The 12,612-nt window shown below is 38.6% G+C and overlaps 1 protein-coding gene across 41 annotated transcripts in view; it reads left to right on the forward strand.

Annotated features, from left to right (window-relative positions):
• Positions 1–12,612, forward strand: part of CNTN4 (contactin 4) — a 1,001,048-nt gene that overhangs the window by 132,977 nt on the left and 855,459 nt on the right. For 3 of the 41 annotated variants that reach the window (XM_084989180.1, XM_084989172.1, XM_084989200.1), the window contains exon 1: positions 2,829–2,967. The exons of the other annotated variants lie outside the window; for them this stretch is intronic. The gene's annotated coding sequence lies outside the window, so the exon portion shown is untranslated. Of the gene's footprint in view, positions 1–2,828; positions 2,968–12,612 lie in introns of those variants that run through there. 41 annotated transcript variants of the gene reach the window in all.

A 12,612-nucleotide genomic window follows, 5' to 3' on the forward strand; every position in this document is an offset into this window, starting at 1 on the left:
AAAGTTAGGGTCAGAGCTAATATCATCAACTTATAAAAGAACCTACTCATCATGTCTAACTTTCTTTGACAGTACCTACAAAGGCTTCTGTATCCAAGGATGATTTTATTGTCAATATGCAATCAGGCAGGTCAATGTTCATTTCATTTGTGAAGAAAACCACATCAAGCAAATTTCATTATAAAACCTAAAAATCAATATACATTCATGCCAGTGTTCTCTAAATAATGATTGTGAGTTCTCCTTTACCCTGAAATAACATTTTTTAAGGGTTGGATTTTTACTAAAAGAAGAAAGAAGCCATGCTTTTTCCTTGGACAGTATTTGTACTGGATATTAAGACAGTGATATTAAGAATGACTTTTGGAGTCCATTTTCTTTTAAATGTGTTTATAGGTCCCTTATGGTGCCTACATACGTTGACACTGACCAGAGTGAGAAAATACACTGACGTGTCAACTGGTAAGTATCAGAGCAATGATGAAAATCATAGCTAATAGTGGTTCAATATGCACTATTTATGGACCGTATGGTGAGAATTTTCATTTGATTTTTGTATTTAATCTTTATAACCATCCTTGTCAGGAGTCCATAGTTTGTGTAGGCTAAATGCTATCAGCTACAACCACCACAGATTAGATGTTTTTATTTCACCCAACAGTTTAATACACAGGTGTCCTTCCAGTTGTGGCCCACCCTTTCACAGAGCTTCCAAATCCTATGCTGGATTCCCTTTTCCCTCTGACGTAAGAAGGGAGAAAGAAAGTGAGGAGAGCAAGAGTGATTTTACATGGAAAGGCATGTGTCCTTTTTTCCACATTCCATTGGGGAGAATTCAGTCCTGTGGCCACACCTAATTGCAAGGGTGTCTGGGAAATGCAATCCAGCCATAGGAACAATGGAGAAAGGAATATATTTACAGAAAAAGTAAGTAGCCAGTCTTTCCCACAAGGGGGTGTTATTCCCCTTTTTATAGATAGGAAACTAAGGTTTAAAGTTCAGTTAATATCGACATCATTTGGATAAGTTATGGTAATGCCAGTTCTGCCTAAACACTGCTTGATAGGGGATCTCAGTTCCCAGAACAGGGATTGAAGCCAGGCTGCTGAGGTGAAAGTGTCTCCAACAGACCACCAGGAAACACCTTAAAAATCCACGTTTTTAAGCACTGCCTGGGGTGGGTATATACATCTTACTGTGATTTACCCTGGAGACACATGGTATCTTCCTCATGAAAAGATTAGCCAGGGACTTACAAGGCTGAAATTTTCACTTTCTCTCTATGAAGGATCCTCCACTAAACCTTGTTGTAGTGCCACTGATGAGGCTAAAACCCTAAAACAGAAGTCATGAGTACACCCAACTGGGGCACATTGGAGGAAGCAGCAGGCATTCCCTGGGTTCACTTTTCTTCCTGTAGAGACAATAGGGAGGAAATGAGAGAGAGTTCACCGTCAGGTCTCTCAGGTCTCTTTTTGGAAAACTCTCCCATCCTTCTGGGTTGCATCATCCAGCCCCCGAGGAGCTGCTTAGGAAGCTGTATTCCACATGTGCTGTGGTGATCCATCTAAATATGAAAATAACAGGGGGCAGCAGAGGTTTTTGGGCATGTGGCAGGTGGTCCTCAGGAGGCTAAATCTAGTATGCTTGCCATCAACCATGTAGACCGAGGTGGAACAAAGTGGCAGAGTGTCCAATAGTAGGGGAGGCAGAATAAACTTTGGGGAGGTGTGTGTGATGTGACGGGTGCAGCTGATCATAGTTAGGACCCTAGGTTCTGGCACACTCAAGTCCTTACTGGGCCCATGAATATGTTAGCTTTCTTTTCCTTTCCCCATCCCCACATGTGACTAAATACTACTCTTTTATTTAGAGCCTCAACTTTGTTTCCTCCTCTTGCCCCATCTTTCTTTTCATTGCTTCCTTATCATCTGTTCATTCTCTGTTTAAATGGCCCTACTTCCTTTACTCCATCCAAAGCTCCTTGGAAGCAAGGGGGTTTTATTATTATTAACTGTTTTTTACCCCAAAGTAAACACATAGTAGAAAAGCAAGTAGGAATGAATTGATGAATGATAATGACAACTCATATTTATTAACATTTGCCATATTATAAGCAGTATATCAATTTCCCTAATAATTGTATTTTCAGAGCATTATTAAGGTAGTATCTGTTGCTTTAATTCTTTTTCTGTCGGTTCTAAGAATATTATGCACTCATAGGAATGTGTAATTTTATGCCAGTCTACACTCCATATAGATTTTGTCTTTTCTTATGTCATATATATCGTTTTCCCAGATGAATTACAATCAATTCTTATTTTTAATTCCCATATTAAAGGCATTCCAAACCAAATGTTTTTAACAACTACCACTCAAGAGGAGTTTAAAGAACAACTTAGCTAATTCTTCTTATTGAATTTAAAATTTGTTTTTACTTTGTTGTCAGTTAAAAATATTGAGACAAGTTTGAGGCATTGTGATTTATAAGCAGAGTATGTACTTGGTCATTCAAATCATCAAATATACGCTTTGCTTTTCCCATATATATTTAGTCTTCATCCCTGGTTCCTGAGTTACAGCTGCCAAAAGTCTTGGAATGTCCTAAGTACTAAGCGTGACCAAGGTGTATCTTGCCAGGTTAATGAGGTTAATTTTCAATGAGGTTTGGTTGGCCAGAGAACCAACCCTGTAATCAGAGGGTCAGAGCTCTCCATCCCACCCCCTGACCTCTCGGGAGGGGAGGGACGCTGGAGGTTGAATCATTTGCCAGTGGCCAGTGATTTAGTCAATAATGACTATATAATGAAGCCTCTGCAAAAACCCAGGAGACCAGGGTTTGGAGAGTTTCTGGGCTGTTGAACATCCGGAGGGTTTGTGAAAAACAGTGTTCCTGGAGGACATGGAAGCTCTGTGCCCTTTCCCCAATGCACCCCTGGCATCCTGTGGTTCTTGAGTTTTAGTCTGGTAAGTAAAATGTTTCTCTGAGTTCTCTTCTCTGAGTTCCAGTAAATTAATCAAACCTGAACAGGGAGTTGTGGGGAATTCTAATGTGTACTTCTAAGAAAGTTGTGCAGGGTTGTGTAGGTAACAACCAGGGCTTACACTTAGCATCCTGAGTTGGAGGGGGTCTTGGAACCTCCAGTTTGTAGCCTGTTGGTCAGAAGCACGGGGAACAACCTGGGTTTGTGACTGGCATCTGAAATGCAAAAGGAGGCAGTCCTGTAGGACTGATCTCTTAATCTGTGGAGCCCAATGCTGCGTCTGGGTACATAGTGTCAGAATTGAGTTGTAGGAATTCCCGTCACGGCTGAGTAGAAACGAACTGACTAGTAACCATGGGAATGCGGGTTCGATCCCTGGCCTCCATCAGTGGGTTAAGGATCCAGTGTTGCTGTGAGCTGTGGTATAGATTGCAGACACAGCTTGGATCTGGTGTTTCTATGTCTGTGGTATATGTCAGCAGCTGTAGGTCCAGTTCAACCCCTTGCCTGGGAACCTCTGTATGCTGCAGGTGCAGCCCTAAAAAGCAAAAAAAAAAAAAAAAAAAGGTTGTAGGGCACCCTGAGAAGTGCTTGATGAGTGAGTGCTCATCACTCCATCATTGAAATTGGTATCAGACTCACTTATATTCTGTAACATGCTTCTACTTAGGCCAGTCATGAACATATGCACTCATTGAGTCACTGGAATACCGTCTTTGGGTGGATTTACAGATAGACTAAAGCCAGCTTTTTGGAAGTCTGTTTAATATATTTAAAAAAATATTTCTTCACAATAGTTTGTTGCCATTTTCACATCACAGATTTACCTCATTATAGGCATTCTTATGCCATACAAAATGTTCCTTTCTCATATTGAAGCCCTTTCTGAATGCCCTTAAAGTACCTCCCTCATTTTTCATCAATTTTAGTTTAAAACAGTGGTTTACAAGTCTTCTGAACACTTGAATTGACAAACATCTTTAAAACATAGCAGTGCCTCACCCCAGAGAATCTGCTTTAAGTGATCTCACGTGGGAGCCAGTGTTAAATTTTTAAAGTTCACCCCATGTGTTTTCTATATGTAATGCTGGTGGAGGAATTTTGATTGAGATGAAAGTTTCTCAGTATGTGATCCAGTTCATTGGGGATTTTTATGAAATCTTTGAGATCACCGAAGCTTTTATAATATTAATACAGATTTTGTTCCCAATGTGGAATCATGAATTTTTTCAATTTCAAACTTTCTGGGTATCTTGCTAGTATTGGCATCACTGTCATGAATAATGTGCTTTGCCTGGTGTTGGTTAGCAAGTTGGGAACCTGGTCTTCTGACTGAAATTACTATCTTAAAAGTATCTAAAAGTCAGGGGACACTTAGAAGGTTGGAGTAGAGCGCTTTTAGTTGTCTTTAGTCAAACTCACTCATTTTATGGATGAGGAAGTTGCAGTCTACAGGAGTGAAATTTATTACCCGACTTTGCTGTCAGGTGGGGAGCAGGAACTGTGAATTTGAGACTTGTGCTTTTCATAGTCAGTCTGTTCCATGCCTTGCCTCTCGGAAGAAGTCTGTTGAAATAGCACAGAACTTGAGACTTCACTTGTTCTTTTGGGGCCAGGTCCTAAAACTTTCACCATTTGTTATTTAAGCCACAGTGCTAACTTCTAATTACCATTCAGTAATTACCTTACAGTGAACAGATGTGTGTTATTTTCTAGAAAAAAAAAGGTTGCATGTGATCTACACCTGTACCTTCTGCAGTGTTTCTCTGCTGCAAAGTAGCAATCAGCATTAATGTATAAATTCCAGTTGCCAAGGTCTCAAATTTAGCTGATGCTGATGTGCATTGCAGTGTAAGGATTTCTGTTGCCAACAGATCAGATGTTCTCCAGGCTCCCATCAGCTTCCTCAATTACCAGTCACCAAATTTTGCTTTCCCTCTGAAGGGCAGGTTTTGTTTTTGTGCGGTTGAGTGGTACACTGGTGAAATGAGACAATGTCTTTCTCATAGGGAATAATTTCACTGGGAGCATAAAGTAACAAAGTAGCAAAGTGAATTAGTTGAGGATGTGTTTTTGTTTTGAGTTTCCTACATTTTACATATCTAAGATTAAAGAAGGTGGGATGAGGTTAGCAACAAACTATAACAGTGGACTTTAAAAAATTTATTTTGGTGGAATGTGCTCTGCATGCTGCAGTCTTTATCTTGTTCTGAAATGAGGATAGAAAGTGGTAGAAGGGTTATTTCATACTAGGATTCATTACATCATGTTATCTGGTGGAATATTATGTTTGTTTCACTCTCATTTCATAGTTACACATTTTGCACGCTTTCAATTCAGGCTTAACTCAAGTGGTCTCCACAATTGGAAGGTAGCACTGATGTTTTAAATGGACATTTGCTTAAGGTTTGCTGCTAAGAGATAAGGTGGGTAATGTGGTTTAAATACATTAGTCCCCTGAGTGTGGAAATTTCATTCACTGCAGCTTAAGGGGCTATGGGTACAAATACTTCAATTGAAGTCTGCGTATTTCTACATCCTCAAATAATCCAGTGCTTCAGATCAATTTTTTTCCCCTTCAACTTGGACAGCTGATCAGTAGACAATAGTGATGAATCTTTAATGGTGTCCTCATGATAGTCAGCCACAATCAGACACTTGATCAGATTTACATTTGTTTAGTATTGAGCTTTTAAAAATGTCTGTCCTTTGTTGCCTTGAAAGGGATAATGCCAGACTTTCCCTTATCTTCCCCTTTTTTCCTTTAAAAAATTAGTAATGGCAGTAAGACTGGGCCTGACATGGAAGGAGAGGGGGAATATGCATAACTGCATTTTGAATTATGAGTTGACTTACAGTATGGATCTTCCTAACAAGAAATTTTGACAACCTAAATTTTTTTCAGAAAAAAAAGCAGAGAGTCCCGAGAAAACCATCACGTGAAAACTGGTCACAATGATCACGTGAAGGCTATGAAAGCCTTAGGTAGGAGAGCATTTCTACCAAAGGAGAGGCTTAGGCTGCATTCCAGTAGGTGCATTATAAGTCTCAATGTGCACATTCTTGAGGACTGTTAAATGTAATCTGGGAATCCTATTTAATATATTGGTGTTTATTTGAAAAGAGAAAGCTTTGCAAGAAAAACATTTTTTAGCATTTTTAATTCTTAAAAATAAGTTATAAATATTAAAGTAATACAGAAGATAATCCATATTCATGTATCCTTATGTCTGAAAAAATAATATTTTGATGTTCATTTATGTCAGTTTCAATTATAGTTATAATTTAACCCTTAATTATAGTTACAGATGAAGCCCCTATCACAACAGCCTCCTCTTTCCTACCTCCTCAGAGGTATCAAATAACCTGAAATAAATGTTTCTTTACTATTCATACAAAAATATATATACTTTTTATGCATATCCATTTATCCAAGAATGTATATACTTTTATTTTGTGTTAAAATTTAATCAGGGATTTCCCGTCATGGCGCAGTGGTTAACTAATCCAACTAGGAACCATGAGGTTGCGGGTTCGGTCCCTGCCCTTACTCAGTGGGTTAACGATCCAGCGTTGCCGTGAGCTGTGGTGTAGGTTGAAGATGCGGCTCGGACCCCGCGTTGCTGTGGCTCTGGCGTAGGCCGGCGGCTACAGCTCCGATTCGACCCCTAGCCTGGGAACCTCCATATGCTGTGGGAGTGGCCCAAGAAATGGCAAAAAAAAAAAAAAAAAATTAGGAAACATGATACATAACCTTAGCTGGTTGTTATCTTTCTCCTCATGTTTAATATGATCAACATCAATAGTAGTTCATTTACTTTATTTTATTTTGTTTTGTTTTAATTTTATTAGGACCACACCCACAACATACGGAATTTCCCAGGCTAGGGGTCAAATTGTAACCATAGCCACTGGCCTATGCCACAGCCACAGCAATGCCAGATCCAGCCATGTCTACAATCTATACCACAGCTCACAGCAATGCCAGAACCTTAACCCACTGAGCAAGGCCAGGGTTCAAACCTGCATTCTCATGGATACTAGATAGTTTCATTACCACTGAGCCATGAGGGGAACTTCAATTCATTTATTTTAAATGCAGTGTAATAGTCTAGTATCTGGCTGGGTCATGATGCTTATCTGTTCTCATATGGATTGGCATTTAAATTTGAAAAATTTTATTTTAACAAACTATGGCAACAAATTACCTGGTCCATACATGCTCCTTATAGAAACATTTTAGTAGAGACATCTTCACAGGTGTCAAATCATTGGGTTGTAAGGTATGTGTGTTAATTTTACTAGATGTTATTGAATTGCTGAATTGTTTCCTGAAGTAGTGATACCAATTCACATTCACATCAAGTGTTTGAAAGTTTTCTTGTTTTGGTTATAGTTGATGTTATGCCCAGACTGGTTCCAGTCTGTGTATCCTTCTTATTCCATAGCTACCATCTTTGGAAGTCCTTGCAGCCTCAGCTTCATTGACTTTTTCGGAATAGATCTTGCCCTTTCGTAGCAGTTTTGATGGAGCTACAGCCCACTACTTGTTGGCTCATGGCTGGATTATGCTTACTGCTAGCCTGGCCTTTACCTTGTGACTTAGTTCAAATAATGGACTCTTTTATAGGAAATGTGCTGGACCACATTCTGAAAAGTAGAACATTTGGCTCTGTCTCAAAGCTTATTCCTTCAGGATCTGGCATTAAATGCAGGATTTAGACTTTATCTAACTTCTTAAAGTTTCTCTCCTAAGAATTGAAGTTCATCCCCTGAAATTTAGTCTGTTTCTTTGGGACTTTGACTGATGCTCCTAGCCTTTTTTGTGACATGATTCTTTGTCTCCCTTTTCAATAGTCCCCTCTTATCTTCTTGTGGACTTTCTTCCTGTCTGTATTATAAGAAGGTTGCTTTTTCTCAGTTAGCATATTTGCAGGCATACATTTTCTGACTGGGCTCCTGCTCCTGTCTCCTTCCTGGCGTGGAACGCTGATCTAGTTCCAGATGAGTTGTTTTCTGCCATGGACTCTGCCATTAATACTGTTTAAGAAAAAGATTGATTGCTATCATCTCTGGAAGTGATTTCATGCTATTTGCTGTAATCTTTTGTAAAATCTGTCAATTTTGGACATCTATTACTGCTCCTTGAATAAGCTTTGAAGGTCATAATCACTTACAGAACTACTGGATATTTCAATATCTCCTTTATTGATGTGAACATCATCTCTCTAACCCAGCAGGACCTTATGAGGCCTTCCTTGGGCAGGCTCTTCCCCATTGCCTCTGCTTTAGCTCCTCTCTGAAGTATAACATAGTCTTGTTGTAGGTTTATAGGAACATTGTGACCAGACTTCTGTGGACAGCTACGAGAACAAAGGAGTTCTGCACCAAGAAGTTTGAAACAACCAACCTCACCCATTCCTCAACTTGCCTTTAAAAATGCTTTACAATTTTGGTTTGGAGGGTTTGAAATATTTTGGGGGCATAAGCCACCTGTCTCTTTGCATGGCCATGCAATAAATCCTTATCTGCCCCAAACTCTGACATTTTGGTTTGTTTGGCTTCAGTGTGCATCAGGCATATGGACTTGGGCTAACAATCTCCACAGATGTGACTTATATCCGTATTCTGATCACCAAGCAGTAAATGACTGCTTTTGGCTCAAATACTTAGTTAATATCAGAAAACCAGCCCCCTGAGAAGAACATAATAAAGGGAAAGCAGCCCTCAAAACATCAAGTTTTTTTTCTTGACTTCACAAGTCAAAGACAGGTTGCTCATTTTAGAAATTTTGGAAAATATAGCAGTACATAAAGAAAAAGTTCTCATGTAACCATAATAAACTTTTTTAGCAATCCAGATGTAAAGATGCACATGTATATATTAATTGAATGAATATTTGAGTGTCTATGTGATAGTGGCTACAGAAAGAGTGTAGTAAATAAATTTAGATCTTCCATCCCTGGAACTTAAAGTCTATGGAGAGAGGTAGGTAATAGATAACTAAAAACAAGTAGAGAAAAACAGTGTGATGGTAAGAAAGATATAGTGTTAGAAATGTGACTGAATGGGAAGAAGGAGTGGGCTGCACGTGTTATCAGAGGCAAGTTTAGGTGCCTGACACATCCTGAGGCCAAACAGTACTGAAACATGGGAGTTTAGAGCAGAGAAGAGTTTATTGCAGGGCCATGCAAGGAGACAGCTCCTGCCCCAAGCCAGCACTCCTCAAAGAGTTTCAGCAAAGCACATTTAAAGGCAAGGTGTGTGAGAGAGAGAGGCATGGTTAGTTGCTGCAAACTTCTTGGTATCAGAATCCTTTGTTCTTAAATCTATCCAGGTAGGTCAGGTCACGATGTTCCTGTAAACCTCCAGTAAAACAAATGTTATTCTCTATATATTTCAGGATATAGGCAACATTCTTTTATAGAAGGTGCAGGGGCCAGCATGACTAAGCACAGGTAATAGAACAGATCTAATATGGAGTCGGATTTGTTCTTCCCTATTAAACAAGGGCTGAGTTACATGGGTAGAGGCTAATTATGTAATGGAGAAAGCCAGTGTTTTTCAGAAGCGAATGTTTCAGCTGAGTTTCACAGGATGTGAAAAACAGCCCTGCAAAGATCAAGGAGGACAGGATTACAGGGAGCCAGAGTTGCAGGTGCAGAGTGTACAGAGACATGAAAGAGGTTGGCATGAGGCTAAAGTTAGGAAGAGACACCTTCAGTTTAACCACAGCTTTCCATAGAGGAGTCAAGAGGAGATGAGAACACAAGAATTTAAATGTACAATACAATTTAATGATCCAACCAGTTTCAGCGCTCCTTGAGACTTATAGAAGTGCATTTTGGAATCAAATAATATGGTATGCTTTTATTTTTTAAGGAAGTTGGACACTGGTATATATTATTTTGCAACTTTTAAAACATAAGTCTCGTAATAGCTGTTTGTCGATACATACCCAAACCTGGACATACAGAAATTAATTAATTTGTGAATGAGCTTAAATGTTTGGTGGCGTATTAATGTAAAAGTCCCATATCTGCAATTCTTTACTTTATATATTATTCTGAAACGCATGTTTCTAGTCTTACACCAGAGGGATCCTTTCCCGTAAGGTAAAGGCCAAGTAAAAGATTACATGCAATGAAGGAGGATAGGTCCCATCCACCATTCTTCTCCCCCACACTTTCCTATCAGGAATGAGTTTTTTCCACTTCTCATCATGCTAGGAGTGGCTTATCAGATGGTCCTATAGCAATTCCAATTTTGCTTATCAGTCAGGACCAAAATGTGTCATCCTCTTTTCTATATTTAGGGATTGTAGGAAGCTGTGCTGACACGTGGGATGTGAGGAGCATCTGGTAAAGAGAAAAGTAGAGTGGAAGGCGTTAAATGTTTAAAGAAATGATAAGGCTTTGGGTTCAGCTGTCGCCTAGGTTTACCCAGGGCTTGCGGATACTAATTTTCAGCACTTTTCCAGGAGGCAGATTTTATCTTCCATAAATGCCTTGATGCATAGAAATGGTGAGTTGGCACAGTGCTATTTTTCTAAGTGTAGCTTGATGTTAACAGTAGCTCTGTAGGAAAAGAGTTGGTGGTTTATATTTCAGCTAGTTCCCTACCTGGGACAGTCCTCTGTCTTGGCTATAGTTTAATACTTTTTGTAGAACTCGAGAAAACAAACAAACATAAACACACACACATATCTAGGATAGTTTTGAATTTTCTTATCCCAATGACAAAAATCTCTCAAAATGAATCTCTCAATGTGTTGCAGTTTATTTTCTGTATTTAAATTTACTTTCTTATTGTATGTCTTTATCAACTGTTACTGAAGACTTATTTGGTTTGGCCTTGCCAAATTCTACTATTAGGGTGATGTTGGATTTTCTAGGACATTGAGTTCTTTTTCTGTTTATTATTTGATGCCCCCAGTTATCAATTAAAGTGTCTATTAACTATCTCTCCTAGAGCTTTGAAAAGTTATTTCTCTCTACATTTTAAATTACACTCTATTGGAATATTTTTTTAGTTTTTGGCCCGTATCAACAATAAAAAGTAATAAAAAAAGATGGCCTTGTTTTTGTTTTAATTAAGGCAAAGTAATTTATAACAGCTTTGTTTATTTATAATTCATTATTATTCACATTTGAGACTGATTTAAGCATTTTTTATGGTTACTTTGAGCTGGATCTTAAGCTATCAAATATTCCCCAATAAAAGATGGCATTTTTCAGAATTACAGACCTTAGAGTTAATGGAATTTCCTTTGCCAAATTCATACCAAGCATCTATTTACTTCCCTACAATAACTTTCTTCTTACATCTAATTTATTTCAGAGTCTCTTTCCACTTCCCTTCCATCTACCAGGAGAATATTGTTTTCAACCTGTTCAGGACAGAATTTTAAATGAGTTGACCAATATTTCGTCATTTGCTTTTGGATAAATACAAATACTCTTTTTTTTTTCCTATGCTGTCACTCATAATGTTTCCTGAATCTGGCATACTAGTGTTTTAGGTCAAGCTGCAGTAAGAAAATAACATATATGGAGTTGCTTAAGCAGACATTTATTTCTCAGAGTTAAGGAGGTTGAAAAGTCTGAGAGTAAGGTGCCAGGATATTGGGTTTCTGGAGAGAGCCCTCTTCTTGGCTTGCAGATGGCCTTCTTCCTGTGTTCTCACATGTTGAAGAGAGTGAGCTCTGGTGTCTGTCTGTCTGTCTCTCTTTGCAAGGGCAGTAATCCCATCATGGAAGCCCTACACATGTGACTTCATCTAAACCTAGTTACTTTCCGAAGATCCCATTTCCAAATACCATGACATTGAGGGTGAGGGTTTACCTGTAGGAATTTGGGGGGATGCAAACATTTAGTTCCTAACAACTATCTTTCTCTTTTGTTATGTTCCTTTGCTTCCACCCAAATTCTACTCCAGTTAAAATAGTCTTTAAATCACACCTTCTAGGGCTTGGTCTTCCTGTTTGGAATTACTGTGAGAATTTAACACCATCTGCCACCTGTATGTGTATGTGAAGATGTTTTTGTTTTCCCACTATGACAGTACCTAATAGAGGGCATATCATTTTTGTAAACTGCAAAGAATTTACCTTCTCCATGTTACGTTATTCAAGAATACTGGATACAAATAATTAGCAAGTTTCTTAGTCAAACCATTGATCTCCTTGAACTTACTGGCCTTCAAGTATCTGTATCTGCTAATAACAAGTGTTGATGAAGGAGTGGAAAAACTGGAACACACATACACTGCTGGTGAAATTGTAAAATAACACAGTTTATTTGGAAAAAGTTTGGTTAGCCCTCAAAATGTTAAAAAGAAGGTTGTTGTTTGATCCAGAAATTCCATTCCTAGATCTATACCCAAGAGAAATGAGAACATAAAACCATGATGTTCGTGAGAACATTAGTCCTTAGGGTCAAAAAGTGGAGTCACCTTGACCCTTCCTCTATTGATGTGCAGATAAACAAATATGGAATATTCACACAATGGAACATTATTTGAAAATAAAAATAAATGAAGTACTGATATATGCCACAACACAGTGAACCCTTGAAAATAGTATGCTACATAAAAACAACCAATTACAGAAGGCTGTATATTGTATTTA

This window comes from Sus scrofa, chromosome 13 (assembly GCF_054392235.1).
Source record: "Sus scrofa isolate SSC_HxYL_T2T_F1_AM1 chromosome 13, Sscrofa_HxYL_maternal_Yorkshire_Landrace_v2.0, whole genome shotgun sequence".
NCBI classification, from domain to species: Eukaryota; Metazoa; Chordata; class Mammalia; order Artiodactyla; family Suidae; genus Sus; species Sus scrofa.